At 55.3% G+C, this 26901-nt stretch overlaps 1 long non-coding RNA gene across 1 annotated transcript in view; it reads right to left on the bottom strand.

Annotated features, from left to right (window-relative positions):
- Window positions 1-1750: 1750 nt before the first annotated feature.
- The window catches only part of LOC116494035, a 102943-nt gene continuing 77792 nt past the window's right edge, over window positions 1751-26901 (bottom strand). Inside the window, exon 3 of the long non-coding RNA XR_004253829.1 lies at window positions 1751-1857. This is a non-coding gene — a long non-coding RNA (uncharacterized LOC116494035). The remainder of the gene's footprint in view (window positions 1858-26901) is intronic.

Below are 26901 nucleotides of genomic sequence, written 5' to 3'. Positions count from 1 at the left end.
CCAAGTCCCCGTATAACCAGACTTGGCACTTGGAGAAAGCTCCACAAATCCAGAGGCTAAAACGCGCTGCCTTCCGTTCGTCAAGAGAAGGCAAGTCCCAGCTAATTGAGGAAACAGAGCCTCCCCCCCCAGCCCCCTTCCAGCCTGCTTATTTATTTAGGGTCTTTTCTTTCTCTCTCTCTCTCTGTCTTTTTTTTTTTTTTTTTTAAGTTCTTTTTCGGCGCAAACATTAGGAAAAGAAAGTGCGAATTAATTTGGTGGGGCACGGCTGCAGATTTATGATGCTCCCCAGCTGGCGAGCGCCGTTAACCCCATCGCTGCCCGCTGCAGCCTGTGCCCAGGGGGTGCCGGGGGGGGGGTCAGGGGGTTCCCTCCCCGCCACTGCCCAATTCCTCCACTCCCCACGCAGGGAAGAGGCAACGGGATCGGAAAAGCAAAGGAAAATTGTAGCAGGCGACTTTTTTATTAAAAAACCACTCATTTTTTCCCTTTCTCCCCGCATCTTGCTGCTGCTGCAGAAGGTTTCGCGAGCGTACAGTAGTTGTGTTTTTTTTTTTTCTTTCTTTTTTTTTTCTTTTTTTTTTAAACTCCCTCTAACTACTGCACACAATTCAAAGGAAATCTGGGAAACCAAATTCTCAGCTCTCCAAAGCAGCAAATGGAAAGTCGCTTAAAGGGACTGCTGCCTTAAAGCAGCCGCGGCGATTTTCCCCTCGGCCTCGAAGAAAAGGGGTTAACCCCCCCCCAACAGACCCCCCCCCAGGAAAAAAAATAAAGAAAAAGGAACTGGGACCTGGCTCGGAGCCAGCCCTAGGGACAGGCGAGGTGGGGGGGATTGGGGATTTTTGGGTAGGGGACAGTTTGCCCAAGGGGGGATGCCCAAGGGGGGCGGCTGCTCCCAGGGGGACCCCCCCAAGCCTAAGACTGTGGCTCTGCAGGGAGAGGTTTCGGTGCTCTGAGCCCCCCCAGGGAGGTGGCCAGCATAGGGAGAAGAGTTAAAAAGGGGAAAAAATGAGGAAAAAAAAAAAAAAAGGAGAAAAAAAAATTTAAAAAGGGAGAAAAAAAAAAAAAAAGAGAAAAAAATAAGAAAGGGAGCAAAAAAATTAAAAAGGGAGCAAAAAAAAAAAAAGGAGAAGGAGGAAAGGAAGGGCTGACATCAAAGGCAACTTCTCTGCTCAGCAGATGAGCAGATCCATCCTCACTTCATATTTTTTGCAGCTGAACTCGGGGCGGGGGGAGCGGGATTAACCCTTCGCCCGCCGGGCAGCCGCGGGGCCCCCGCCGGTGACAGGGACGGGCTGAGCCCCGGGCGCAGAGCGGGGCAGTGGCGAGGGGAACGGCCAGGCTTTTTGGGCTTTTTTTTTTTTTTTTTTTTCTTCTTTTTTTTTTTTTCCCTTTTTAAAGGTCCGGGATGACACGAATAGCCCGAATACTTTGCAGCGCGGCGGCATCATTTTTTAGCGCTGACAAGCCTGGTTGAGTCATTGAATGAGCGAGAAACGGGGAGAAAAGTTGCATTCGGGGGGACTCGGCGGGGCGAAACGCGGGACCCGCCGGCGAGGCGGACCACGCAGGAGAAGCAAACCCTAGGAAATCGCCAGGGCTGAGGTATTAAAAGGCGAACGCTGACATGTGGCAAGCAGCACATTCGCCTTTCCCTCCCCGTCCTTCGCCCCGAACAAAAAATAATATTTACGTTCCACCGGGGAGCGAGCCCCCAAACGACAAAAGGGTGTTCACTCACCTCATCATAAGCCGGCCGGAGGGGAGGGCTGCATTCTCCTCGGCGACGGCTGGAAATTCAAAAAGTCGGGGAATTAAGAGCTGCCGTCTCAGCCCGTGCAGTTCCTCCGTAATCTGGGTATAAAAAGAGAAGTCTTCATTACTGACCACAGGCACGGAGCCGCGCTGCTCACGCCCCCTCCGAGCCGCACCAGCCAGTAGCGCACAGAAGTTGGGCTACGGGAGAAGGAGACGAGCCGAGCGGAGGCTCTAATGATTTATCTGCACCTCTGGTAGGGGAAAAATAAAAAAAAAAAGAGAAAAAAAAATAAAAAGGGTAAAAAAAAAAAAAAGGCTCTGCTCCGAATATGACACGGGAGGAAAAGTGACTCCGTAGTTTCGGGAGGGTGACAGACGCGAGGATGTGCCAAGTCCCTAAGGACAAGAAAAAAAAAAACAACACACACACCTCTCGAATCAGCCCTTTAGCCAGAGCCTTAATTAAAAAAGCTGCTCCAAAATATCAGATAATGGATTGCATTTTCAGGCCCCTCTGGAAAACCAGCTCATATGGCAATGTTTCTCAACTCCTGCCAGAGCAGGGAAAGCTGCCAGTTTTAGGTTACAATATCAAAGGCACACATCCTCCGCACCAGCAGCCTGCTCCCAGTTACACCGGAGTAAATCCAGAGCCACCCCGCTGCCCTCCCGGCAGCTGGGGCTGATTTGCGGCCGTCCTGGGGCGAGCAGGATCAGGCCCTGCCCGCCTGCGAGTTTGGCCCCTGCGCGTGTGAAAAGTGAAGAACCAAAAAGCCAATTCCTGAGGGTGAGAGGCCGAGGGGATTGTCTGCCTCGCTGTCCTCCGACGGGAGTGGGTTTTGTAAAGCCTGGAAGCCGGGCTGGGGTCGGCACCACTCTCCGTGGACCGCGTCCGCGTTGCGCCGATTATTTCCGCAGCGCCGCGAAGCGCAGAGAATCAGCTGTCATCTGAATCACCTCGGCCATCACGCGGAGTTTCAGCACAAACCCTCGCCTGGCCGGTGTCCAGGCAGCCCCCGGACGAGCCCAAGTTTATTTACAGCAACCTCCACGAGCAGCCTTTGAAAAGCCGGGCTGGCTCCTGCGGGCGGGAATAGCGGGGCTCCAGCAACTTTTGGGCATCGTTTGCGATAAAGCGCGCACGGTTTTGAGTTACTCGTATTTAACATCTTTCTCTCGCTCTGTTTTTATTCTTCCCCAGAAGCAAACAAGCATTTCTTATTGTTGTAGTGAAATCTTGGCCATGCCCTCAGACACCTTTCCATCCATGCTGCCCACACGAGGTTTTCGCTCCCGTTACGCCCCACGTCCCACGGAAACCTGCTCTAGGGTAACGCACACCAGTTTGGGCCAAAAGCTCTCCAAAGGCCTGCACAATTTCAGCGAAGGCCTGTTTTGATAAAAACCAGAAGGAAGGGGCTGAAAAAGGCTGCCTTTGCCCGGCTCGCCTCCAGCCTGTTGGCAGCTCCAAATATGATGGGGGCGATGGGGACGGGCTCGTGCCACCATCGTGCCACCAGCCCGGCTCCCCCAGTGCCCCCGGCCTTCGGCACCACCTTGGCTATTGCCTTCCAAGGTAAGCCTGTGCAAGGCTTTTTGCAGGTTTGGCTGATGCGATGCACCACTTTGGGGGAAAAAACCCTTAAAACAGCCCCTCTGTAGCCTCCATGCATCCATAGGATGCCATATTCCAGGAGGAAGAGCACCAGGATGCCAGCCTTTAACATCTATCTGGCGAGTGTCACCACAAAACACTGCATGGATGAGGTTCCCAGCACATCACCACATCCAGCAGGAGGGATGAAGGCAGAAAAAAGCTCGTTTTAGCACATGAGGTAAGTCCCGAGGAACTTCCCCAAAGCCAGCGGAGCTACTTGGGGCTGAAACCAGTCTAGCAGCGAGCTGGCTCCGGATCCATGGCGGGGACTTTTTTAGGAGACTCATTCAGAGGCAAAACAATGAATTTTAAAATACATGCTGTATTCATAGATTTGTTTTGAATCCGCTAACATGAAACCACTTATATAATTGTCGCAGAGCAAACGTCTCATTATGCACCATAAAAGAAGAAGTTCGTGTCCCCCTCCTCGCTAGGCTCTGTGCTTTTTGCTCTGGCCAAAATGTTTCTCGTGTAACATAAATCAAAGCCAGGTGCATCTTTCTACATGAAATAATTCGCTAATAATCGTTGCTTAAAATACAGATAGGGCTGTATCAAAATAAAACCCAGCCCATCGTTTGCAGGACTTGGACTTCACTTCTTGCCCAGGAGCCCTGATTTCCCCCCCAGGTGGTGAGGACCCCAGCTTCTGTTATACAAAAGCAAATGATGTTTGCACGAATGATGGGGTGAAAAAAGGCTTTGGTCTGACCATAGCGTGCACCATGGATGCCTGATGCTGGTCTGAATCCGCAGCCCACGCTCGCACAGATTTGGAGAGCACGGGCTGGCCGAGCAGTCCTGAGATGGCCCCGGGGCAGGTGCTGAGCACCAAAGCTCAGAGCGGAGCCAGAAGCTGATTCACGGCTGGGAACGGCGCAGGCAGCACCACTCATCTTTGCCATTTGCTCGTTCTTTATTTCAGGCTTCTCAAAACCACAAGCCGAGCGACTACGGGCTCGAAGTCAGAGAGCAGGGTAAGGCAGATTGTGCCTGCGCCAAGGACATGGGGAGTGGCACCCCGGGTCCTGCTGCGAGGATTTGGGGACATTTTTGGACAGTGGCTCCAGACTGGGCAACACAGCCAGGTAGCAGCGAAGCCTTTGTGCAGGCTGATCAGTGGGATGAGCAGGTTGAATAGCCAACAACTCTATTTATTTCAAGGCCAGCAGTGTCTGCAAGGGAGATTTTGAAGCCTTGGCACGCAGCAGTTACCGCCCTTGTTAAAAGCTTGTGGGGACACATCCCTGGGGGACAGAAGGAGCCCACGCCATCCCCACCACGGCGGAGGGTGCAGGAGCCCTGCCAAGCCACAAGGAGCACCCGTGGGGTCCTGGCACCAGGTGTCACCACTGCTGGGGAAGGGACGGAGCCTTTCCAAAGCCCCTTTCCCACCTGGGTGCTCCTCACCGGGGTCCCCCCCATCACACACCCATCCACGCCTTGTCTTTGCACCCTTACACGGAGAGAGGACAACCACCTCGGTCAGACGAAGGGACAGAGCCATGGAAAAGCAGCGGCCCCACAAATCTGGCTGCTGAGCAGGAGAGCAGGGCCAGGAAGGCTGCTTTCATCTGCAGGGGGGCAGAGGGGGCGGCAAAAGCTGCGGCTGCTCCTCATGTCACTGCTCCGCATGTCACTGCTCCGCGCTGATCACCGCCCCTTGCGCCCCGCCGTGCCCGAGCACAGATTGATTCCTCAGAAACTCTTTTTCTTGCTCTCATCTCATCTTCCTCCTGTAAAGGCTTTGCTGACTAGCTTGAAGGGAAGCCGACATACCCCAAACCGCGGGCTGCTGGGGCATGGCCATGCCCTGATCCCGCTCCTGCAGGGGGCTTCTTTCACCCACCCTGCAAGGGTCTTGGGGTGGCACCAGGACGTGTGGCAGCACCCGCTGCTCGTCCCACATCTGCACGCTCACACGGGGCAAAGGCTCATGAAAAAAAACATCTAAGGTTATCGGTGATGCTCCTGGCTGCGCTCGTGTCCCACTCCAAAGGCCCCCAAAACCATCGCTGCCGAGGGTGAAAGCAGCGGGGTGTGGGAACTGGGCACCCGCGGGCTGTGCGTGGGGAAACTGAGGCACGGGGCAGCGCTGCGAGTGGCTTTTCTAGCTAGATTTTTGAGGAAAAAAATAAAAAATAATAAAAAAAACGATGATTACAGCAAGCATTTTTGATGGCAAATGGCAGGAGCGCGGGGCAGCGCCGCGCACAGCCCCGATGCCAAGCCGGTCGCAGCATCCCTCCCCGGCCCTTCGCAGACATTCAAGCTGGGAATCCTGCTAATGAAAGGAAAACAGAGAGACGCTGCGGAGCGGAGGCCCAGGGTGTGGTAACTCTAGAAGGCAGCGAGGAGGCATGAATGAAACCTTTCACTGGGGGCCAGGGAAGCCGGTGGCACACGGGCCGGAGGAATGCGAGCGCCCGGCGCACCGAGGCGCGCGCCGCGGGACGAGGAGAGGCGGCCGGCGTTAATCAGCGGGATTAATTCGGGGCCGGGGCCACGGCGAGGAGCGGGACGCTGTGGCTCAGCAGCTCGGGGAGGGGAGCGGGAGGCCTTGCTTCCCAAAGGCTGACAAGCTGTCCTTATTTTTTCCTGTAATTATGTCTCTGAGGGATCCCGAACGTTTACATTTTTGTGCGAGCTGTATGGTTTATTCACCGGCCCGCTTCGCGAAGGGCTCCGCTAATAAATGGGCGTATTGAGGCTCGGCGCTTCTATACATTACGCTCCGTCCCCGCTCAGACAACCAGCCCATTTTACCCGGGCTATATCGTGAACAAATGATCCTCCTCCCGGCCCGAGCGTGCCCGCCGTGAATGGCCGCAGTGTGCGGGGCCGCTGCCTCCTGCCTCGCCCAGCACTTGCAGGGGGAAAAAATCCCCCCGAAAGCAAAAGCAAAGGGGTACGAGGATCCCTCCACGCTCTCTGCCCTGGATTATTTCACCCCCCTCCAGCCCCTCTTCCCACTTCAAAAATAAATACATCTGTAGAAAGTGGAGGAAATTATTCCTTAATGCTCCTGCCCAGAAAGCCTCCGGCCTCGCTCCCCTCCGTCCTCCCCCTGCGGCCAGAACAAACCCTTTTCTCCTGCCTCTCGCTGGGGGATGTTCCTACAGGGAAATGTTTACCCTCCCACACGCTCAGCTGGCTCGAGATTCTTTATCTGGAACCTCTCGGGAAGCCTCTTCCCAGCCTGAGCAGGAGGAAAGCCCGAGCGAGCTTGGGAATGGCCATAAATTGCCCTTACAGGATCCATGGCACACAGGAGACGAGTTTGAGTCTCCGTGCTCTCTGCTGTGCCACGCACCCATCTCCAAAAAACACCTCGTGCACAGGGGGTTTTGGGGAGCAGGGCTCATCCCTGTGATGTGCCATCCCCTGGTCCACTTTTATTCCTTTTTCTTAGAGCCAACACCTTCTCCTCAACTCCTTTTCCTCCTTGCCCCGTGCATCCTCACCCCGGGCACGGGGACGCACCCAGCACCAGCAGCACGAGGTGCAAAGCCCCAAACCAGAGCCAAGAGCTTCCCATGCCCCTCATCCCTCAAGAGGGATAAACCCTCAGGGGGATAAACCCTCGGAGGGGGGGGATGAAAGCATTTCTTGCAGACAGGAGCATCCCGGCAGCGCAGCTCGCAGCGCAGCCCCGCGCTCCGACCACAAATAGTACCCCTCTGTGCCTCCGGCTCGCCGCGCCACGGACACATAGATGGCATTATATTTAGCTGGCCCCAGATCTCGGGCATAATATTTTTTTTAGCAGCGGACTAAATATTTTTAACATATGCAAACACGCATGGCTGAGGCAGCTACAGAGCCGGGACGCTGAGGGCAGAACAATGTCACCTTTCTACTGCCCGTCCCCGAGCCGACGGCTGGGCAGCTTAAAGGATGGGGGGCAAAGGAAAAGGTGGGAGCGTTTGGGGGTGAATTTTGCAATGGCACTGCAGGAGAAGGGGCCAAATTCCTCGGAGGTGGAGGAGCGGGGATGCACAGAGCTGCAGTTTGTCTCTCGGGCACGGGTGCCCGTGCAAACATACCTGCGTGCGCGCCAGGCTTGGCCGAGAGGAAACGTTCCCGGCTCTAAGCAAACAGAAAGGTGCCGGGTCAAACAAGTGGAGCAGAAAGTTCTGCTGTAGGTAAATAGGTCACTGTCAGCTCTCAGCACAGCCAGGGACGTGCCAGATGTCCCGGGCATGTACCCGAGCACTCCTACCCTCCTTGCAATGGGGAAACCGAGGCACGAGTCCCCCCCAGGAGGTGTGCGCGTTTGGCTGCGAGGATGCTGTGCTGGTACCTACCCCAGCACGGTGCCCCAGCAGCTCCTGGCCACCCCTAAAAGTGCTGTGCTCCCCACAGCCACCCCTGGGAGCTCAGGGAGACCCCAAGGAGGCAGCTGGTGGTGAAGTGGTTGCAGGAGCAGAGTGAGAACTCCCCACTGAGCTGTTACGTTACACCACGAGCAGCAACTTCGGGCTGCACCATCCCTGCTTCACCAGCTCAGCCCAGCACAAATCCCCCATTTCCATTCCTTAACTCTTCTTTTTTTAATTTAATTTTATTTTTCACCATTGCTATGGCAGGATACCCCTGTGCTGAAGCAGAGCAGGAGCAGGGAAACTGAGGCGGGGAGCGGAACCAGCAGCTGGTGGCTGCTGTCCTGCCACCATGCCATCCCCATGCCATCATCTGCATTTCTGGCTCCTTATCTCAGCATCCCAGACATTCCTCCTTGCTGAGAAATGTGGGTGTGAGGTGCTCAGCTCGGCTGCACAGCATCGTTTTCTGGGGCCCAGATGTGGGCAGGATGCACGCCTGTTCCCGGCACCCCGCATCCTCCCCTCCCCTTGCCAACAGGCACGTTTGCTGCGCCAAAAAGTACCAAATTGTCAAAAAGTAGAGCCAGGATGTTCCCCATCGAAATGCAAGAGCCAGGCTAAACAGGAGAGCCTGTGCATATTATTCCTGTCGTTCCTTCCACATCCCCAGACATTTGGCACAGCCTGCAGTGACCGAAGGCACCCACCCAGGGCAGTTCTGGGACCAGAATAGCAGTTTTTCAGCCCAGAACGGTGCTGGGAGCAAAGGGGGAACCCCAAGGCCTGCCCAGCTTGAAGTGCTGAGCTGGGGGGAAGGCCAACAAGCAGCACGAGCCCCCAGCAGGGGACAGGGTTTGGCTGCTGGGTGACACCAGCTTTCTGCAGCTGGGAGCCGCACAGCCGACGTGAGGATTTTGCTACTTGGCTGTGCTGGCACGGCTGCGACGTGCGGACTGGGCTCAGAACTCGTAGGAACGTCTGCTTTAAAGCTTCCTTTTTAAGTCTAATAAAAACAACCAAAGCTCGCCTTGCCTTTTCTCCCGCTGAGCCAGAAAACTACATCCTTGTGCCCAGCGGGAGCAAACCCAGCAAAACCTGGCAGCGGACAGGAGTGAAACGTCCCCGCGCGGCAGCGGTGGCACCAGTTGCACCGAAGGGGACCGCTGCGGGGTGGCACCAGGCTGGCACGTGTCCCACTGCCCTGCCTCGCCCGCCGCCAGCTCTGCTGCTCTGCACGGCGGTCAGACTTTTATTTGGCTTGGAAATACGTGCCATGCCTGCTAGAAGCACGATGTTCCCTCGCAATTGCAAGCCGGGGGGAGGCCAGTGCCAGCGCGGTGCCGGGGGAGCGGCGGTGGCGGCAGGGCGCAGGGCGCATCCTCCCCTCCCCTGCACAAACACGGGCTGGATCCAGGCCTCGGCACCTCGCAGGTGTGAGACTCAAAGGCTCGATTTTCTGGCTGTTTAGATGCTGAACGATTGTGGTTGTGCCAAGATAGGCACAACCTGGAGGTGGCTGCGCTTTGCTCAAGGCTTTCCTGTACCCGCCGAGGAGAGCGGGGGATGCGCAGCACCCGGCCAGCCCCACGCTCCCTGCTCCTGGGCCATGGCTTCATGCATCACAGGGGGCTGCCGGGGTGCAGCATCCCATAGGATATGGGATTTTCTCCTCCAGCATCACCGCTGCTGGCAGGACCCTGGCAAAGAGCAGGTGAGCAGTGCAGAAAGCAGCAGTTGGGTCGAAGCTGCGTGGTTTGCATCCACAGGAGGAGGATTCACGCTTCCCGTGGCTTTAGCATTGCCTCGTGGCCATGGCACTCCTGGTGCACACCTCTGCTTTGGGGTGTCCTCAAGGAATAAGAGCTGGAAGGGATCCACGGGTACCACCACGTCCCAGCCGTGGCCACCTTCCCCCTGCCACCCCGACTCCTGCCACCACGGGGCCACCTGCCGAGAGGTGTCACCACGTCGGCTTCTCCCATTTCTTGCTCTTTCACAGACCAGCCTCAATACTGGGACAGAACTGAGTAATTTTCATTTTCCATTTGCAACCAAGCTGCTGTTGGATTTTCCAGTTTCAAAGCCTTGAAGTGAAGCTGGTGGGTGCCACCTGCGAGGGCGAGGGGAATCGCTGAGCCTGCCCACCAGCCCAGATGGAATTTAATCCTTTTTTTTTTCCATATTTTTTCTATTCCAAATTCAATTCCTCCTAACCTCACTTGGGCTTTCCTCCCACCTTCCCATTCTCCATCCCAGCTCCCTTTCACAGACCCTCTTCAATGTGTTATCGTAGACGGAGCAGTTCTGCCCAGATTTTGCACAAGCGTGCAAATAAAAAGAAGTTTTTCCTGGAGTTTCAAGCACCACGAGCATCAAGGACATCACACCCACAGGAGGAGGACACCCCGCGGGTGCTCCCCCTTTCCAGGCAGCTCCCCTGCACGGGAGCTGAGAGGACACCTCGCAATCGCTGCCTAACGCCGGGGAATTGTTTAATTGTTTTCCCTCCAAATTATGAGAGAGGAAATGCAATATTTGTTTAGGACTTGCCTTTGCATAATGAGGCATGGCGCGGGGAGAACAATTCGGTATTTATGCTCAGCACAAACAGGATCCCTCCAAAACTTTGCAGCCCCAACCCGAGCCCAGCCACAGGTCAGGCATCGACCTGTCCCCAGCTGTCACCCTCGGGGCTGGCACATGCTCCCGAGGCTGCCCATTCCCCTTGGGGACAGAAGGGTGACAGCTCCGTGCTGTTTCCCACCCCAAAATCCTTCCCAAGGCTCGGAAGTGCAGGATGCAGAAATATTTATTTATATTTAATGCAGCATGGGGTGGGGAAAGAAAGAAGATATCCTCAGGGAGGAGGAAAACGCTCTCTCACCTTCGTGGTGGGAAACTGGAGAGGCAGGGGCATGGCAGGAGAACATCAGCTTTGCCCAGAAACGCCAGATTTCTGCCAGCACAGAGACCAAACCCTAGCAGGAATGCCAGGAGAGACATCCACAACGTGACATTGGCTCCTGAACCATCGGTTCAGGGCTCCTGAGAGGTTTCAAAACCAAGGCGAGCAAACCTAAGGCACACCAAGGCAAGGCTGCTGCAGCCCCACCAAAGCCACGTGGGCAGCTGAAGGTGGAGACCAGACCCACGTGCCCCCACACAAAACCAGACCCTAATTTTGGACCTTTCTCCCCAAAACCTGCCCACGGAGGTGAGACCTTCCTGACACGCGTTTCTGAGGAGCAGCAGCCAAGGCCAGCTCCGCAGCTGGACCCGCTGTGACGTTCTCCCTCCTCCGGGGAAGCCAGGGCATGGAGTGTTATTTACTTTCGGATAAACACTGACACATCTCCTGGAGCAGAAGGCAGCTTTCAAAATACACAGCAAAAAGGGGGGAAAACGAGAACCCAGCTCCCCAACCTAAACTTGTAGGGGGAAAATTTGCTCTATGGAGTGGGCTGGAGGCCGTGCCCCTGATCTCATTCCTTCCTCCCTCAAATCCTGCTTCTTCTTGTCTCCATCTTCTGCTGTTTATTCCCTCCTGCTCCCCTGCAGCCTCTTCTGAGCAGCTGCCCTTTGCTAGTAAACAGCGCGCTGCCCCGGGGCCAGCTTTCCCAGCACTAAAAGCCCACTTATTTCTGTTTGTCTTGACAAAACAGTAGCAGATTTGTGCTATAAATCCCCATTAATGGAACAATCTATGTTGGCTCGTTCCCATTAGCACTTTCCAAAAGAGAAAACCCCTGTGTGCGTGCACATGCGTGTGAGCGTGCACACATCTCCCCCTCGCAGCCAGCAGCCAGGGCTTTAAACTCAAGATCCCCCCACTAAATGCCAAAATCCGTAAGCGGAATCTAAATATTTCAAATCCCCGCAAATTTAAACATGCCTATGCCTCGTTGCATCATTTTCTAGAAGGCTTCTTTCAAACAAAATCCTGATGCTTAATCCGTGCACACGCTGATCACGGAAACGGGGAGCACAGGAGCATCTGTCCAAAACACTTGGATACCCCGTAGGTGTTGCACAGGCACAAATCAGCTTGTAGCATCGAGGTGAAGGAAGATGAACCCACAATGTGTGTAGGTTCTCGGTGCATTGCCAGATATCCGAAATATCCACTGAAAACCAGTGAAATCTGCTGAAATGAATGAAGGGAGCTGGGTGAGCCCAGTGCCCTGATGCTCATCCCCAGCCTTGCTCCACGCAGCACAACCCCACAGCCTGGTCTTCTCCAGGGCATCCTCCTTTTCCAGCAGGAGGAGTGAGTTTTGGGGAGCAGCCCCTGCATTTGACAGCAGACTGGCTTCAATATGATCTGATCTGTGGATCCCCGGTACGACGCAGCGGGCACCGAGTGCACCTCAGCTCGATCCCACCAGTCCCAGCCTTAGGAGATCTGTGAGCATTTGGGAAAGGGGAAGCCCATAAAGGGGTTTGGTTGAGGGAGAGAGCAGAGCAGGGGGGATTCCTTCGCTGCAGCCCCCTGGTTTTCGAGCTGCCACTGCAGAGCAGATCTTCCAGCAGCCTCCCAGGGGATGCCGCAGCAGCATCCATCACTTGGGTACCCAGCAGCTCACCCGCAGCCTGCCATGTCCCGCTCTCACTGACTTGGCTTTTTCGAGCTTAAACCTCTTGATGTGGGTAGAAAAAAAAAAAAAGCACATTAAAAACCTGCTGGTGAAGGGCTCTGGGTGAGCACGGAAGGGTGTGGAAGCAGGAAAAGTGGCACCAGCATCCCAGTGTCCGCGCCAGGATGGGACCAGCAGAGCCTCCTGCCTCCATCCCCTCCTCTCCTCCCTCCTGCCCTGCCTTCGGCTGTGCAGGAGCTGCCTGGTGGGACCCACTCGGGTGGGATTATCCTGATGGGATTCTGCTTTGGGGACTCATCCTGATGGGGTCCATCCTGATGGGGTTCATCCTGATGGGGACGCATCCTGATGGGGTTATCCTTGCGGGGTGCATCCTGGCGGGATTTATCCTGCTGTATGTTCGCATGTGGCAAACAGGTGGCGATGTTGTACTCCAGGATTTCAGCTTCCAGCCCCAAAAGCCGGGCTGCCGGCACAAAGCCGCTCTCGGAGCCTCCCCGGCCGTGTCCCCCCCAGGAGGATGCCCTGGGGAAGGTGCCCCCTGCCTGGGCTGCTGCCACAGGAGCTGCGCCTGGGAAGCACGGACCTAAAACATCACAAAGTTTGGAGCAGAGAGAAAAATCCCCGCAGCAGAGCAGGGATGTGCCCTGTGCAACGATTTCTGTGCACAGCAGCCAGCACCGTGCCGGAGCACGGGGCTGCAGGGACTTTTGTGCACCAAAGGCATGGGCACAGTAGAGCAAAAAAAATCGAGTTCTGCTCTTTTTTTGCACCCAGAGCCACCTGCACAGCCAGTGACAGCCACAGCCCTGCCAGCAACAGAGACAATGTGCTGGTGTCCTGGTGTCCCCTGTGCCGGAGGACTGACTGGTTCGCCCCTGACACTCCTCATCCTGCAGAAGAAAAGGAGGTGGAAGCTTGTGGAGAAACTCTGAGCCTTGCCTTCATCGCGCCTCCAGGAGATGCCCCTGGTGTAGGATGTGCTGAGCAGGTTGTGGAGTAGTGCCAGGTCCCTGCAGAGAGGTGGCATTTCTTCAGCAAAACCCTTTTGGCCACGGAGTCCTCATCCTGATGGCTGATGATGGAGAGCAATGGGAGAAGGGGCTCCAGGTGGCACCGGGCTGAAGGGCTCCATCCTGTCCCCAAGCACCAACCGTGCAGAAAGAGGCGAGTGTGCCGGGGAGGTGACAGCCCAAAATTCGGGGCGAGCCTCAGCAGGGGAGGCTGAGGCTGCAGCAGGAGGGCTGGGAGCACGAGGCAGCATCCAGAGGCACAGCAAGGACCAGCAGGATGAAAACGGATGGTGGTGTGCAGGGTAAGAAAAGGATTCCCAGGGTGAGGTGAGACGTGCTCTGTGCTGTGGGATGTGCTTAAAAGCAGATTTAAAAAAAATAAATCAAATAAATCTTTTCCTGGAGGAATTCTCTTCTGCTTTTCCGTGTGTTTTTAGTGCCTCTCGTGCAAGGATCTCCGCGTTTTGCTGGCTGACCCCCAGCACACATCCCCAAGGGGCCATCTTGCAGAAAGGACACGAGTTATCTGAGGTCACAGCCAAACCAGGACACCTTGCAGGTCCCCTCCACCACCCCCAGATCCCATCCTCATCCTACCACAGCGACTGGTACCTCGGGAAAATCAAAGACACAGCCTGTGGGATGGCAAACGCCGACACTTTTCCTTGCAGAATCCAAGGCAAGCAGGTGGAAACGCTGCAGGTGGCAGCCCGGCCACGCTCCCTGTGCTGTCACACGGGGCAGAGCTACAAGCTCTGGCTGCTGCAGCAGGAAAAGTCCCCCAAAGCCTCTAAATTACGGAGCACACCTTGCCAGGAGAGTGGGGAATGCCCAGGTGGATGAGCTGGGACAGACGGACGTCTGCCACGGACACAGGCTGCCGATGTGGTTACTTGCACAGAGCTGAGAGCAGCAACAAATCCACCCGCAGGTGGAAGCGCCTCTGCTTGCACGATGCCTTCCAGCCCCTCCAAAATCCTTGGCAATCCTGGGAAAGCCTCCTCGGACACCACACATGCAATAAAGCCACTTTTTTTTTTTTTTTTTTCCCCAGAAGTTTGCAGAACAAAGGCTAGCTTTGCTCTGGCTTGATATTCCCTCGAGCCCTGGCAGTGGGACGGGCATGCCCGAGAGCCAGATGGGGCTCCTGGGACCGCTCACCCAGCGCCTGCAGTGGGAAAGCTGCAGCTGAAACCCTCCCTGCGCCACCCAGACCTCGAGTTTCTGCACAAAACCCAGCACCGAACACCGCCGGGATGAGGCCCTCCTTGCTCCTAGGCAGTAATTCAGCAGCTGAATTATTTTCTAGCTGGCACGTGGTCAAGGTTCGAGGACCTGACCTGCAGTGGGGTGGCACAAGCTGGCCGGGGGTTGCAGCAGCGGTCCAAAACTCAGACAGAAACAGCTCAGGGCACTTGAACTGCCCGGTAACTAAGCTATTTAAAAAAAAAAAAGCCCTAAGAACAGAAACACGTAAATCCCAGTTTCTTGCCCGTGTTATCTAGCAGCCAGAGCAATGCGCGTTATTCGAAACCGTCATAAATATTAGGGGATGTCTAATCTCCAAGGGCCAGCAGATTTGATGTGTGGATGCTGTCATCTAGGAACGAGCAGGGAGCAGCAGCCATGCACTACTGACTCACACGGCAGAGATGCTGGGAATCAGCTGCAGTTCCCCTGTTTTCATAATCTCACACATTTTATTTGCTTAAGGTTGTTGGTAACTGTTGCTTAGTAGTGGGCCACTGGCCCTTTAACACCTTTCTCCTCCAAGGACAGGCAGCCAAAGTGGCCGACGGACAATTTGAGGGTGTTTAAGGGCCATGGGATTGGGGGCAGCTCCTGCTAAGGGACTTTTGGGTCCCTGGGTGCCTCGGTCCCGAGCGCGATGCAGAGAAACCGCAGCGAAAATCACAGCAGCGGAACCGTTCCTGGCACGCCTGCTGGCTGCAGCACAACGCGAGACCCTGCCTTAAACAACACCAAATTTGGGGTGTATTCAGCAAATATCCCCCCGAGAGCACAGGGCAGCCCAGGGGGGCCGTGCACGAGCAGGTCCCAGCACCCAGGAGACCTCCCCAGGGGTCACCGGGGACTGTCTGCACCCAGGGTCCTTCCGTGGGACGCCGGCTCGCACCCATCAGGGCAGCACGAGGGAGAGCAGGAGGAAACCCTCCCTCATTTTTCTTGTATTTAATTAAAGCCACGATTGCAGCAGAAAATCTCAGCCTGCGCAACGTCCCCAGGTGCCGAGCTGGGCGCGAAGATGCTGTCCTGCAGCGTGGGGCCGGAGCTGCGTTTCCCACGTGCAAGGGCAAATCCTGGTCGATTTTGGAGTGACCCTCATTAAGATTTTTTCCAGATAGAACTGGATCCAAGGAAGCACGGCGCTTCGGATAGAAGATTAAAAAGTAATCGTGTCGCCGATCTCGCCGGAGGTCCCCGGGCCCCAAAGATTGGGTTCTGACATTATAATGCTGCGATAGCGGGGATAAACTCGAGGGATGTTATTTACGGCGGCGTTATTAGAAACGCGGCGCATCGCAGGAATTCACAGCAGCCCAGAAGCTGGGCGTCTGTCTTCCTTGACAGCTCTCAGTGTCACAAGCCGGGATGTCTCTGCAACGCTAAAAATTAAAACCATTTTGAGGCAGAAAACGCCAAATCTGGGGACCAACCTGGAGACCGGCGGAGAATCCGTCCGTGCGCTATGCTCGCGGCAGGGACCGGGTTGTGCGCTCGTCGCCGGCGTTACCCCAGCACGTTGCACGAGCTCATCATCGCCTCGAAGGGGTTAATCACATCTGGCGAGGAGCGAAAGCTCTTCTGCATATTTTTCTTTCGTTTACCATAAACACAAATGCATGCTTTCACGGTGCGCCTTTTTGTAAATTAAACAACATCGCCGAGTCATCAGCTCCAGCGTGGAGTTGCCTGCGTAAGAGCTGCTGGATGTAGCCTTAGGGCAACGGGGTAACTGAACCTCCTCTCTGCCCTAGGTTTCGGATTTATTCCACGAAAGCTGTTTTTACAGAAAAGGTAGGACCTGAGCCCGCGAGCCGCCGATGCTAACGTGCGCACGCTTTGAGAAAAAAAAAAAGGATGAGAAAAGTTTCGCACAATTTCTCCGCCAAGCCCCGAAGCAGGAGGACAACATTAGTTAATGTTACTAAAACCGCCGACGTATTTTCAAAGAGGGGCTGCAGATCCCCAAAGGCAGCTGGGTTTCGGTGCTCCTTGTGGGATTTGGTGTCCCCAGGGGGCAGGATCTGCCCCTGCTCTGCCAGCTCTGCTGCCCGGCGCAGGGCTTGGGGCATCTCCAGCCCCACGGGGGCATCTCCGGCCCCACGGGGACATCTCCAGCCCTGAGATCCCAGCACAGGAGGAAACTTTCTGGCTGCAGAGACAGAGCGAGCGTGCAACGCTGCCGCTTCCAACCACTGCTGCCACCAAAAAAGCCCAAATCGTCCCCTTCACCCCACCCCCGGCATCTCCCCAATCCAGCGGCGACACAGAGAAACCAAAGGGATTTTCCAAGAGCGTTCCCTCACCTTTCCCTCGGAGTCGGGAGCTGCCCTTTGCTGTTTTTCTAGGCTCTCTCTGCACTATCTCCAGTCTTCCCGCAGCTCCCCTGGAGCTGGAAATATCATCAGGCTCCGGCGAGGCGCAGAGCCGGAGCGAAGGAGCGCGACATCCAGGGGAGCGCAGCACAGCCCCGACCGCTGCCGTCGCCTCGCTGCGAGCCCCCGTCCACCTGCGCGGCCGTTCGTGCAGCCCAGGGCTACGACACGGCGTGGAGCAGGCATGAATCCCTTCGCTGGTGTCTGCTGATGACTTCACTTCATTAGCATGCTCCTGATAGTTCTCTCTGACTGTCTTTTACTGACTTTAAGGCTCTGCTAATCAAAATACTCTAGCGCTTAACTATTTCCTGGCTCCGGGGTTTCGAAAGACGAAGCCCCGCGGGGTAAGGAAAAGCCAAGGGGGGGGGAGGAAAAACTCGAACTGCTTCGTGCCCCAACCTCAGCCCCGCTCCCAGAACGGTGTGCGCCGGGGAGGTTTGCAGCTAAAGGGCTGCGCCGTGCGCCCTGCGCGCACCCGCAGCGCTCCTCTGCCGCGCGGGACCTTTTAGCACAGGCGGATGCGGCGAGGAAAGAGCCCTTCCACTTTCGGGGACGAGATTTCCCCCCCTGGAGCTGGGATGGTTTTATTTAAAGGCAGCTCGGGCAGAGGGTGCACGGGGTGCACGAAGCCGTCGCGGTGTGTGTCCCCGTGGGACGGGGTGGCGGCACCCAGGCAGGTCCCACGCGGTGCCACCCTCCGGCAGTGCCACCGCTGCGTGCTGGCGTGCAGGGGGAGCAGAGCAAAGCTCACTTGGTGAGAAAAGCTGGGCGAGAGGAGAAATGAGCAGGGCGCAGACACACCAAGCAGCTCTGGCACGTGGGGCAGTGTCGAGGCCGGTGCCTGGGGCTCCCAGGTGCCAGCCCAATGGTTTCACACCGTGGTTTGTTGCTGGTTTGGAGTCCATGTCAGGTTTTACTTGAACTAAGAAAAACGGGAGTGGATTTTGCAACAGCAGGATAGGAAAAAAAAAAAAAAAAGAAAAGAGAGACTGGATAAGGCTGTGTGCAGCCTGCCCTGGGTGCCTGGTGGGTACCTGGCTGCACGGACTGGTTGTGCACCCCGTGATGACGGACAACGGAGTTTCCATGTGCGTGCACACCGGTGCCCAGCAGCGTTTGCGCACACACATCTGTGCCCATGCTCCCTCTGTGCATGCAAGCACCCGTGCCCCTGCACACGTGGATGCTTCAGCCGTGTGTGCACGCACACCCGTGCTGCTGCGTGGCCGTGCACACGTGTGTGCGCGCACATGGGGCGGGAACGCCGGGTTTAACCACTTCGGTGCTTGCCCCGAGCACCTTGCCCATCCCCAGCTCTGCTCCCCAGAAAAAAGGGAATAAAACCCCCCACGCCTGCGCTCTCACCCAGTTAACGCCCCTTTGGTTATAACGAGCAAACCGGCCCCAAAAAGCTTTTAATAAAAGGGCTGACGTGCGGCCGGGTAACCCAGCGCGGAGCCGCCGGCGCAGGAGCAGCTGTGGGGTCCGGCGGGCTGGGGCCTGATTCATACCCAGCAAAATGAGGTCAGGAGCGGATGAGTCTCTGAACGTTCATTTCTTCACACAGGAGGTGACCCACATTTTTTACCACTGATTCACGGCTCAGCTGCAGACACGGCTATCTTTAGCCCCGGAGAGAGACACGGAGAGGCCGCACACCACTGCCAGCCCCAGGCCCCTCCGCAGAAGCCTTCTGGGGGCGATTATTTTTATGGTTATATACCTTCCCCTGCTTCCTACGGCTTCTCTTGGAGGAGAGCGAGACCAGCTCCACTCACGGGTTTTCTGCTCCAGCTACAAGGAGAAATCCTGCCCTGGCTCCAGGGAGAAGGGCGCATCCCCGTGTGCCTCAAGACAGGGAGCACCCAGCGGGTGCCCACCACACGCAGCCTTTTTTTGGGACCCGCTGGACCCGGGTCCAGCCACAGAGGGTCAGGAAATGGAGAGAGGGGGGTTCCAGCACCCCCTTGCTGCTGGTGCCACCTGGGTCAACAGGACCAAGGAGCTGCCAGCACCCACCTTGCAATTGTCCCCGAGATGAGGACCAGCAGCTGTCTGGTCAAACGCCCCGGTCACCCCCCCAGAAGACGGGGGCTCTGTTTATGCTGATAAGGGCAGAGGATGCTAAACAAATCTGCTTGCTGCTCCAGCTGGTCCCAGCCAAGCTCCCAGGCACTTTCCCGTGCAAGGGAAGGAGCCCTTGCGGTTGTGGCCGCATCCAGCACCCAGAGCGCAGTTGCACAAACGATAACATTTTAGCAATGTTTATCCTTCTCCTCCAGGGCGGGATATTTTTTTTTTATCTGTTTTCAGAGCCCTAGAGCACATGTTTACTTTTTTTTTTTTTGCGATGAGCAAAGTCTCCAGCGCTGGCGTGGGGGAGCCTCCAGCATGGGTGTGAGGGTAAGCCCGTGCTTAAAGGGCTGCGACTAAAAATGGCTTGGCTTTTTTTTTTTTTCTTTTCTTTTTCTATTTTTTTTTTTTTTAAGCCAGGCCACAACACAGCAAACACCAGGACAGCAATGCACACGGAGCCTTGCTCCCTGCACCCACCAACCTCCCTGGGCAGAGGCTGGCAGAGAGAAGCGAGCTTTAGGGCTGCCCCTAGATGGCCCAATCCTGACCACTGCAGACACGTCCTTGGCATAAACTTGGCTTCTCTTGCTGCTTTTGGTGGCCTCCCTTTGAAGGCAAGTGGCTCCCAACAATTCTTTTATGGATGTCAGGAGGCAGCAGCTTCAAAATTATAACCCCCAAGCGAAGGTGCTCCAACAGGAGGGAGCCCGGGCACGCATCCTGCTTGCACCTGTGGGGTAACCACAAGAAATCCAGCTCTTGCTCTGCTCAAGAGCTAGTGTGGATTAGCAGGGGGGGATTTTAGGCTTTTCCTGACTTGTTTTGTGTGTGGAAACAAGCTCCATAACCCCTAACCCTGCCAGGTGGGGATGGTTGGTGCTCCCTGTCTGTCCCACGCTCCCTCTGCCCCTTCCCTCCCGTCTATATGGAGCATGACTCAACTGTTTCACAATGAGCATGAGTTGGGGAAAACCGGGAAAAAAACACATCCCCAAACCAGCAGCATGTGCTCTCTTAAATAATAAACATATAAAAATGTTAATTAAATCATGCTTTTCAACGGAGGGCGGTGGGAAAATGCTTTCACACGCTGCCGAAAGCAACGCAGCCTGCTTCTCCGTGCCTCCTCGCAGCCAAATGGATGCAGAGACCAAGCTGGATGCGGGGAGCACACTGTGCAGGGCTGTAAATTGAGGAAGGACACACTTCTCTTCTTCAGGAAAGCATCTTCTGCTCCGAGGGAGGATGCCAAATGACTTCACGTGCCATGAACGTCGCTCTGAACGAGGCTGTGGTAAACAGAGATATGAGGCCCAGATGTTCGATACTGGCCTCTGAGTCCGGGCGTCCACAGCCTCACGGTTGTGCTCACGAAGCTCGGGGAAGCTGCAGGCTCTGGGGCCTCTCTCCTGGGAGCATCAGCCCTCCAAAGGGGGCACGAGTGCAACCCCAGCCTTGCAGTTTGCAAGCGCAACCGCGCTGCTTGAAGCACCGAGTGGCTTTCTGCTTCCCTCTGCTCCTCCCCTTGCTTGGACCCCTCTCTGCTTCCCCAGAGCACGCCCCATCTCCCCCAGAGCTCTGTAACGATGCCACCAGCAGCAATTAAAGAGGGATTTCTGTGACAGGAACATTTCCGGAACGAATCCCAGCGGCAGCACAGCTCCCTAGGAGGGCTCTGAGCACAGCTGCAGGAGATTGCCACTCGGAGGGACTTTATTGCCTGGTCACTCCCGGGGCTCTCCCTCTTACAGCATTGCTCATGCTGCTGCAAGCTTCTTGGGAGGGTGTCAGTGTGAGACGTGCCAAACTGTCCTGCTTGGTGCCATGCAGGCACAGGACCAAAACCCTGCACCTCCAGAACAACCCGCAAGCATCAGCCGTGCTCCTCCTGGACACCACAACGGGTGAAAACCAAGCGTGGATGCTCGGTGCCCACCAAACTTTCCCACCCTGCGTAATCTTGACCAGGGAGGGGACAGGGAGGTGGGTGACAAGTGGCTCAGGGCCCTAGGGCACCGCCTGTCTCCTTGCTGGCTCCCCCAGCAGCTCTGCCGACACTGCAGTGCTGCGGGTGGCCGGGTGCCAGGGACACCCAGGGAGCGCACGGCCGCGGCTCGGCTATCAGTGGGGAGCTCCTCGCCAGCTGCTGCCTGGCACAGCGTCTGCTCCGCTGCTGCTATTTAAAGCCTCAAGCACTCAGGGAAAAGAAAAAAAAAAGAAAAGAGAGGGAAATCACAAGGGAGACAGAGGTAAGCAGCAGTGAGAGCGGTGCGCATGCCGGGGCAATATGTGCTGGCGTTTTCCATGGGATGCTCCCAGCTGGTTCCCTGGGACTCTCTTAATGCCTCCAGGTCCCTTTGCAGTCTTGAAGCTGGGAGCTTGAGCTCCCAGGGGGCTTCTGCAAATGTGACTGCATTCACCTTCCTGTGCTCTGCAGCCTTTGGAACCTGCTCGTAAAGCTGCCGGTAGGACAATAGCTGAGCACGAGCCCATGGATGGGCTCCAGCCTGCGCCAACGGTGATGAAAAGCCGGAGGAGAAAGGATGGGGTAGCTTCCTAGAAACCCAACAGCCACTGTGCACATGGTTGCTGGAGAAGGGAGGAGGCATTCAGTGGCCTCTGTGTTGTGGGGAGATGCTCCGGGACGGCATTGAAGTGGGATGAGCCAGACAAAAGCATCCCAACAATACTGCTCCGAGACCAGACGTGAAACCCGAACAAAAAGCTGGAAGTCACCCAGCAGGAATAATAAGGCAAGTGCTGGAGCTCACTGACTCCCAGCTTCCCACTAGGGTTTGTTGCCTCCTATCACTTCAGACAGTGGCGGCTGACGAAGGTTGGCAGGAAGAAGTTTTTTGATGGAGGAATGCTTGGAAAAGCTGCAAACTTTGTTTTGCACGGGACTGGACCAATATTGCTGATGGTTTGCAGATTGGGACTGGGGAGCAATACGGAAACTAGTTTTTTGTCATCTAAGACAGAATCAAAAGGAGCTTGCAAACACCTGCTGCCCAGTTGCTTCCTACCCAGTAAAATGGACACAATCCCCTCTCCTCTCCTCCTTACATGACCCCACAGCACTTCTAGGGGTGTGTTTGGGGAGACAGAGCTGAGGTTGTCACAGCTGGCCTCCAAGATGCATTTTCTTTGAAGAAAAGGGCCTCTGATGCTGCAGGGACCGAGTTTTGTGATGCCCTGGAGCCCAGTCCAGCACCGACCCCATGCGAGCTCCGTCCTGGTGTCACCAGAGCCAGTGTTGGAAGCAAGCACGAGCCAAGACACCAGCACCAGGGCGCTGGGAAAAGCCACCTCCTCTGCTCCTGCTCCCTGGCACCCACCCGGCTCTCCTTGGTGTCATTCCCACATCTCAGGGCATCGCCATCTGATAGAGCCTGTATAGGATCAGGCCTTGGAGAAGAGCCACCTCTAAGCATTTTCAAAAATCAAGAGCTGTGCTAGTCTTTGCCTTCCTCTTTTCTTTCCTTTTTTTTCTTTTTTTCATTCTTTTTTTTTTTTTTTTTTGGCAGCTTTTTAATGCCTCCTACCACTACAAACAAAGGAAATTGCATTAAAAGGCACCGCGTTAAAATAGCTTTACGGGCTTGACTCTCACTGACACCTAGAGCTCTAGCAGGTTTTGCCAGAGCGTGAATCATGCGCAGATTATCGGCCAGCGTTGGCGATTTCCATTATGCAGCCCAAAGAAGCTCAAACCTCCTGCTCTCTTTGCACAGGGCTTGGCACGACCTGCTCGGCTCCTGTCCCGCTGCTGGTATCATTTAATTTGAAATCCTTCCACCGTTGTGGTCCTCCAAAGCAATCGAGGCAAAGGTGGAAGGGGGTGGGCACAAAAGGAGGGAAAAAAAGGCGTTTTGTGGGGCTGGCCCAAGACGTGAAATAGAAATCTTCCAGCACGGAGTGGAGAAATCGCGTCTTTCAGAAACACACGTGGTCGTGGAGAGGGAGAAGGGTTTGTTTCTTGCCTTATTAACCTCAGAGCCAAAAGAAATTTGGTGAATTTTCTAGAAGTGGCATTTTGCTCCATTTTTAGGAGAATTCGGAGCAATTTAGTTTATCCATCCTTCCATGCCTGGCCCCAAAAAGCTGCTCCCCTCCGAGCACAGCCGGACTTTTCAGCGCTCACCCACATCCACGCTTCCCAAGCAGACCCTCCCCACCATCCCGCCAGATGGGACAGAGAAAGCCAGCCAAAAAGAAAGCCATTTCTGGGATATTTTGTAAAGGGTTGGTTTGTAATTTTCGCTCCTTGACACATACAACAAGGGAAAAGTCGGTGCTTGGAACCAGCGCTAGGTCAGAAGGGTTGATTTCTAATAAAAATGCAGTTATTGCCTGATTTTGGAAGGGAAATGAAAACGTTAAGCCTGGTCAGATGAGGTGTTTTCCCTTCCAGATCCCACCTAGGGTGGGAGGCAGGAGCACGGTGCCACCACGCAGGCAAGGTCCCTGCCCCAGGCACCAGCCACAGGTGGGGCCAATTCTGCACCCCCTGCTCCTGTGAAACATTCCCAACCCCTTCCCAAGCAAGAAGCACCTCTCAACAAGACCTCAGACCTCATTTTTCCAAGGCAGCAGTCAAATCCTAGGGTGTTACCCCGATTTGCTTTATTTTTTCCAGGTGTAATGATCCCAACCATGCAGAGATAAGATGTGTGTGCCACCCGAGCACCTGGCTGCTGCCAGATCGTCATCTCACTTGGGGCACTGCTGCTGCTGACCCCCTGGAAAACCCCTCCCTGGGCGCAGAGCAGCCCCTGGCACCCTCAGAAATCTCACCTGGGGAATAATTAATTGGAAAATCTTTGTCTGCTCGGACCCACGCCTGCCCCACGCACGGAGCAGCCCGGCGAAGATGCGGCGCAAGCTCCGGGCACGCCGCCCGGAAAAACAGCGCTGGATTTTTGTCGTTTTTTTTTTTTTTTTTTTTTTTTTTCAGGTGAAAACCTGCGAAAGCCGGGCTCGAAGGGCAGGTTACCTGCAGCGAGCACGCGGCGGTGGCCGGCTGCCAAACCGCTCCTTCGCAGCCTGCTCCTGCTGAACTTTCCAACAGCCCGCGGCCCCGCAGCATCTCCTGCCCCGGCCGCTCTTCCCCATCCCACCTGCGCCAGCTCCCCCTTGCCCCGAGGGGCCCGGCAGCGAGTCGCGGCACGTGGGGCTTTGGAACGGTTCCGAGACGCTTGCCAAGCCCGAGAGAGAGCAACCCCAGCAAGGTCAGGGAGGAATTTTTAACTCGGCTGATTGCCGGGAGGCAAATCGGAGCCGGAGCGCACCTACGCAGCCAACGCGCAGGGATGAGACGGAGCACGCGGGAGCAGAGCATTAAAAGCTACAGAAAATGTGAGGGGATTAGCTCAGGTTATTATTATTATTATTATTTTTTTTTTTCTGGGGAAATCACACGCTCTGCCAGGCTTTCTTGGAGTCCAACATCTTTGTACGGCGTCCAGCCTTGCCAGCCCCAAGCATGCAGAAGTCATGAGTCAGGGTTTGAAAGGCGAAGTGATACTGACTCAAAAATAATTAGACTGCAAAAAAAAAAAATTAAATACAGTTGCATCACTTGACTTCTTACCCTACTCTCCATCCTTTCAGCATGCTCTTGCAACACCTTTTGACGTTTCCACTCACACCATTTTTATTTGAAATGGATGGGTGCTCGTCCCCAGCCTTGCCTCCTTGATAAATCCCTTCCCTTGGCTTCCTCGGCCCCCGCCTCGCGCTGCCCTCCCTTCCAAGAATAATGGAAAGAGGAGACGGAGGAACTTTCCAGCGCCGCATCCAGCTTTGCCCGCTGCCAGATTATCATCATGATATTGTATTAACGTGCAAATCATGATTGCTTGCAATAAAAAACATGAAAGGAACAGAACACACGCGCGAGCAGGGAGCTGTGCCCGGCCAGCCCCGGGCAGGATCCAGCCCCGCAGCCACAGCCCCGATCCCTGGGGTCTCTGCCCGGTGCCTCCGTTTGTTCACAGGGCTCTGAGAGCTGCTGGGGTTGGTTGGATTTGGGGAGATCAGGACTGAGTCACATCAAATTCTTGCTGGTTTGCTTTCAAAGGCACGGTAGTCTCCAAAATGATCCCCTTTAGCAAAGCAAGCAGAGCCTCAGGAGGCAGGATTTCCACCCCTAAGCTGTTCATTTAAAGTGCTTATAGGTTCAGCCCTCTGACTTCTAGGTTTCCGCATGAATAAAACCCTGAAAATGGCAAATGTTAAATAACCACTTGCATTTATACAGGGCTTTCTATCCTCTGACAATCCCAAAGCTCCAGAGGTTGATGCTACTTTATAAACTATCGACTGCACACACACACATACGCGCGTGCGAATGCGCCGCTGACGTTATTAAAGGAACATTAAAGCTGCAAAAGCAAACACGCCGAAGTTAGGAAATTCCAGAATTGCCGTTTCCTGGGCAACCTCAGAAAGCCTTCTTTGTGCATTCGCATTTTGATACCTGCTCTCCCAGCCGGCCCCCGCCTGCCCCTGCAACAAGCCCGCTCCTGCCTGTGCTCGCCCCTCGTGCGCCCTGTGCCCAGCAGGAAGCCGGGGCTGTGACGGATGGGTCCTCGCCGAGGGACAAAGAAGATGCTGGATGGGTTCTGCTGGGTTTGGGAGCTCTGCGCCCTCACCAAGCTTGGGCAGGTGTGGATGGGTTGTGTTGCATCCTCCACCTCCAGCACCATCAAGATTTGAGCACAGGAGGATGGAGACCAGGTCCCGGTGGAGTGGAAGGGCTGTTTTCAACCCATGTCCCTTCCATCCATCCTTTTCCAAATCTCTGCACCCAGCTTTCATCCTAAACACATCTGCATGGTGCCATCACGTGTAGGCTGGGTGAAGAACAGAGGGGATGAGACTGGCCGAAGATTGGATAAAAGGGACAAAACCCCATCAGGACTGTTTGGGACAAACGCTGCTGAATCTGTCCCCAAGTTGCCCTTCTGTTCTTCCACCCACATCACCACTGAACCTGCGGAGCTGCTACTGGGAAAGACTGGAGAAGCCAAAGAGAGAGGGAATTGCTTTAAGGACCCATGCAGGGCCTGGGAAAAGAACGGAGGCAAAGCATGGCTTGGGTGCACCCCGTGTGCACGTGTGTGTGCACAGAGCACCCGTGCGCCCTCGGAGGTGTGCAAGGGGCAGCGACGCACAGAGCACCCGCTGCCTTCATCTCTGCAACTCGCAGCCTAAATTAGCTCCAGGAAAATCAAAACAAGGTAATGAAGAGCAGATTTGGCCCTTAGCACTTTTTGTATACAAAAAAAAAAAAAAAAATAGGTTTTGGAAACTAATTAAAGCCCCGTCCAACGCAATGCCGTTCTGCATCCAGACTGCCACGAATGTGCTGGCGAGCGCCGCTGCTTGGGGACGGGGAGGCAGCCCCAGCATCTCCCACCAGCCTCCGGAGGCAGACGCTGGATTTATGAGGTGTCAGGGAGAGGAGGGAAGGGTGCTTGTGAAGGATCGTCCCCTTCCCACGTGGGAAACACGCTGCTTTTTAAAGCCGATGGGAAACCTGGATTTGTGCTCACGGGCAGCTGGCCTGGTGGGAACTGGTACATGATGCTCCTGATTAAAAAGCAAGGATGTATCGGGGCTCTGGAGCATGGTTTCATGCCTCTGCTGTGCAAAGATTACCAAATATTTACATTTATTACCAAAGAGACCAGCACCAGCATCGCTTCTGCAGGAGGGGTCGGAGTGGGCTGGAGCTGGGGACCACCCCGGGGCACCTCTGGCTTTTCAGCCACCCCCACCCTCGTTCGTGTTTCTCTTTTAAGCAGAAAAATGCTCATTTCCTGAAAAGCTCAGCAAAGCTAT

This window comes from Aythya fuligula, chromosome 12, assembly GCF_009819795.1.
Source record: "Aythya fuligula isolate bAytFul2 chromosome 12, bAytFul2.pri, whole genome shotgun sequence".
Classification (NCBI taxonomy): Eukaryota; Metazoa; Chordata; class Aves; order Anseriformes; family Anatidae; genus Aythya; species Aythya fuligula.
The sequence above is the reverse complement of the archived record's forward strand: the minus strand, read 5'-3'. Positions and strand labels throughout refer to the sequence as shown.